The 4,478-nt window shown below is 49.2% G+C and overlaps 2 non-coding genes across 2 annotated transcripts; both read right to left on the reverse strand.

The window, feature by feature from the left end:
* Nucleotides 1-3,636: 3,636 nt before the first annotated feature.
* Nucleotides 3,637-3,708, reverse strand: TRNAA-CGC (transfer RNA alanine (anticodon CGC)). Its single transcript has one exon. It is a non-coding gene; the product is annotated as a tRNA-Ala (tRNA).
* A 667-nt stretch (nt 3,709-4,375) lies between these two features.
* Nucleotides 4,376-4,446, reverse strand: TRNAA-UGC (transfer RNA alanine (anticodon UGC)). Its single transcript has one exon. It is a non-coding gene; the product is annotated as a tRNA-Ala (tRNA).
* Between the last annotated feature and the right edge of the window lie 32 nt (nt 4,447-4,478).

A 4,478-nucleotide genomic window follows, 5' to 3' on the forward strand; every position in this document is an offset into this window, starting at 1 on the left:
CTTTGATACCGCACGTTTGGTGAGGGCCCACTAGTTCGCATATAACCGTTTGTAGTCTGCCAGCAAGCACCTTCATATAAATCTTATAATCAATGTTTGTCAGAGCAATGGGCCTGTAAGACGACAACTGCCTAAGCTTATCTGGTTGGTCAGTTTTCGGAATAAGTACTGTGTGCGACGATCCGAAAGACGCAGGCAGTGCCTTCAGTTCATACGCTTCATTAAATAAGGCACACAACAAAGGAGATAGCTGTTCCTTGAACGCATTATAAAAAGCCGCACTCAGGCCATCAGGCCCGGGTGATTTCCCTGGGTTTAAATTTTCTATTGCCTGCTGCACTTCTTTTTCGCTTATTGGCCGCTCCAGTCTTTCTTTTTGTTCGTCATCAATTTTTGGCATCGCGTCAAGAAAGGATTCTTTAAACCGGTCCAAATAAACCTCTCGGGACGAAAATAGCTCTTCATAATACTCCCGGAAAGCTTTCGCGATTCCTTCGTTATCGGTTTCTGTGCGTGCTGCCCAATCTACCTCTGCCACGTGATTTCGCCTTGCATTTGCTTTTTCTATTCCCAACGATCTTTTTGTCGGCGTTTCATCCATGGCCAATTTTTCCGCTATCGCACGCACCAGTGCTCCGCGATAACTGTCTTCGTCATTCAGTTGAAGTCTTTGTTTTATTTTTCTAACGTCGTCCATGTATAACCCTGGCGTGTTACATTCCAGGGCTAAGAATTTATCTAGCAAAGATCTTAAATGCATTTCATTTTGTTTTTCTTGAAACCGTATGCAGCTCGCCTTTTCTACAGCTTTGATTTTAATTTGTTGCTTACACAGTTCCCATTCTTGACCCAGTTCGTGGGTGCCCTCCTGACAAATCTTACCAATTCCTTTTTCTACTAGTCTGGTGAATTGCTCGTCATTCAGCAGTTTATTATTAAACTTCCACAATTCCCAATTAAAACCGCTACCTCCCTTTCTTGTTCCAATTGTACACTGAACCATGCAGCGATCTGAGTACGTTACTGCCAAAACATAATAATCCTGGAATTTTGGAGCCAGTTCTGCGGACACATAAATTCTGTCAAGGCGGGCGTGGCTAGCACCCTGAAAATGCGTATACTGAACCCGTCGCTCGCTCGTGAGACACTCTGGAACGTCTTCCAGTGCAAACTCGTCAATCAAGCGCGAAAGTACCTCTGTGCTACGATCCCTAAATGTACGATGACTAGTTTTGTCACCGGAGCTCAGTACACAATTGAAATCTCCCAGAAAGGCAAGTTGCTTATCCGTGTTTAAATACTCTTCAACAAAATCAAACAAAGCAGCCCTCTCATCAACTACCGTAGGTGCATATATACAAACAGCACGCCACTCAGCCGAGCAAAAACTAAAATCGAGGACCACACCCCGACCCGACGGAAAAGAAGCATGCGACTGCGCTACAAGACCCGGCAACTTCTTCACAAACAGGACGCATCCAGCACAAGTACCGACTGCATGGCTGACAGCTGCGTAAAACCGCGACGTGAAACGTTGCACCATGCTCTCGGTCTCTTCTTCACCCTCGACTTTTGTCTCTTGAACTCCAAGTATATCGATGTCATTTTCGTTTAAAAGGCGCAGGACTTGTCTCTGCTTCCTTTTCGCTGCTAGACCTCTCACGTTAAGGGTCGGAATCATTAGTAACAGTAAATAAGCCATTTTCTTAGAGTGAAAAGAGGCCAAGAGCATGGTGCTTACCTTCCAGGTCTAGCATGGCGCTAGACGCTTTCGTTGACGCCAGTGTCATGAGGTTGGACTGGCAGACCTTGTGACAGGGGCGGCTTTTCGGCAGCTCTCCTGTCCGTCGAGACATTCGGTCTTGGCTTGAAGGTCGCCCTCCTCCCTATTGGTGTTTTTATCGGCGGCTCGTCGTTGCTAGCTGCCTCTGCTTTGTTTGTCTCACTGGTGCTCTCGTCGTGGGCACGCTTCGCAGGGCCTTGGACGTTGGTCGCTCGGCCGCTGCTCTTTTCGAGTGTTTCCTGTCTGCCCGCAGACTCCGGAAGTTCAATTTTTGAGCTCTCGGCATCGCTCACCCTTTCTTCTTCTGACAGTTCGTTTTTGGTAGTGTGACTTTCTTGTCTGGCCTACCGAGTATCTCTTCACCACCCCCCGGGGGCACTAACATGCCTGTCGTTGCTGCTAGCTTTTCAGCTTCTCCGACCCCTTTTGCGGCCTCTTCTGTCTCTGCGACATCCATTTGGTGCTCAGTCATGTCCGCCCTCGCTGTTGGTGCAGTAGCCACTGCATACGTTCGTACGCAATCTTCCTCGGAGTGGCCAAAACGCTTACACGTCGAACAGCGCGGAATATTACATTCCCGGCGCACATGACCGGTCCCGCGGCAGCGAAGGCACTGCTTCGGCCGCCCAGGCACCACAACAAGGGCCAACTCCCCTGCTACTCTTATCTGGTGAGGGAGGTCTTCTATCTTTATCCCAGGCTTCAACCTCAGAAGCACGGTTCTCGTTGTTGAGCCCTTTTTGTGAACGCCCTGGACTCGTCACCGCTCACGGGTCACTTCGGTCATCTCACCGAAAGCCGCCAAAGCAGTTCGGATATCCTCATCCGCCACGCCATGCAACATCCAGTGGAGCCGCAGCTTCACCTGTTGATCCTCTGGGTCAATGACGAAACACCGTCGACCTTTCACTTGAAGCTCCTTGAAGGCTAGCAGCCGCTTGGTTGCTTCAGTGCTTCTCAAAGTCACCGCCCAGACATGGTTTATACGCCTGGGAGCGTACCAGTCTTGGCCAGGGCGTCCCGGAAATCTTCAATCCTAAAGAGTCGCACTCGTACGTCGCCGTGCAAAAAAACTGTGTTGAAAACAACACGTCCGGTAGGCAGATGCGGCAAAATGATCTGGTATTCCTTGTCATCGTTTCCATCAAGCCTGTTACCGCGGCCAGCCTGGGCCGCAATCGCCGCTCCGCCGGAGCTCATGATTCTTCGTCCGTACACGCCGGTGGCCGGAAGTAGAAACCTCTGAGCTACACCCCCAATGTTTTTCAATATTGCGTAATTTATTATCACATTTTACACAAAGAACGTTACCCCCTACACACACTACACACGCGCACGCGCACGCACACACTACACACGCGCACGCACACACTACACACGCGCACGCACACACTACACACGCGCACGCGCACGCACACACGCACACACACATACACACGCACACACACACACACACTTAGAGAATGTCGCCGAATTTAACACCTCATATTACATGGAGAATTAAATACGCGACCAACACAGAACATGGGTTAAAAAGCCACACCACCTTCACCTCAGGCGGCGTGATTCATTAAAATTCTCTCACTTGCTATAGTGTTCCATTCTCTGAAGCCTCTCTGCTCGTTGTACAGCATGGGGGCTACTGAAGACTGCTCCAAATGCCCCATCAGACCACGGCGTACAGAATGTGTGCATTCGTTCTATAAACAAGTGTATAATCTGATTCCAAAGCTGAAGGGGAGGGTAGAAGCATTGGTTCAACCAACTCAGACGTTTAAGCGCAGCAGAGTCTGGGTTAATCACCTGTGAGTAAACGGGAGGAACGAAAATAAAAACAAAAATGTTCGGCTACTTGGAGGTGCCGGGGATTGAACCCGGGGCCTTTCACATGCGAAGCCAACGCTCTACCTCTGAGCTACACCCCCATTTTTTTCATCGTCCCCTAATTTATTATCACATCTTACACAAAGAACATAACCCCACACACGCGCACACACACGCGCACGCGCACGCGCACACGCACACACGCACACACGCACACACGCACACACGCGCACACGCGCACACGCACACGCACACGCACACACACACACACACACACACACACACACACACACACACACACACACACACACACACACACACACACACACACACACACACACACACACACACACACACACACACTTAGAGAATGATTTAACACCTCATATCACTTGGAGAATTAAATACGCGACAGTCACAGAACATGGGTTAAAAAGCCACACCACCTTCAACTCAGGCAGCGTGATTCATTAAAATTCTCTCACTTGCTACAGTGTTCGATTCTCTGAAGCCTCTCTGCTCGTTGTAGAGCATGGGGGCTACTGAAGACTGCTCCAAATGCCCCATCAGAGCACGGCGTACAGAATGTGTGCATTCGTTCTATAAACAAGTGTATAATCTGATTCCAAAGCTGAAGGGGAGGGTAGAAGCATTGGTTCAACCAACCAAAGAAGCATTGGAACTCACGTTTAAGCGCGGCGGTGTCTGGGTTAATCACCTGTGAGTAAATGGAAGGAACGAAAATAAAAACAAAAATGTTGGAATACTTGCAGGTACCGGGGATTGAACCCAGGACCTTTCACATGCAAAGCGAACGCTCTACCTCTGAGCTACACCCCTTTTTTTCTTTACGGCCGACTTGGACATTCAA

The sequence above is a fragment of the Amblyomma maculatum genome, unplaced genomic scaffold, assembly GCF_055883805.1.
Source record: "Amblyomma maculatum isolate TAMU_Amacu unplaced genomic scaffold, ASM5588380v1 scaffold_18, whole genome shotgun sequence".
In the NCBI taxonomy this organism is placed as follows: Eukaryota; Metazoa; Arthropoda; class Arachnida; order Ixodida; family Ixodidae; genus Amblyomma; species Amblyomma maculatum.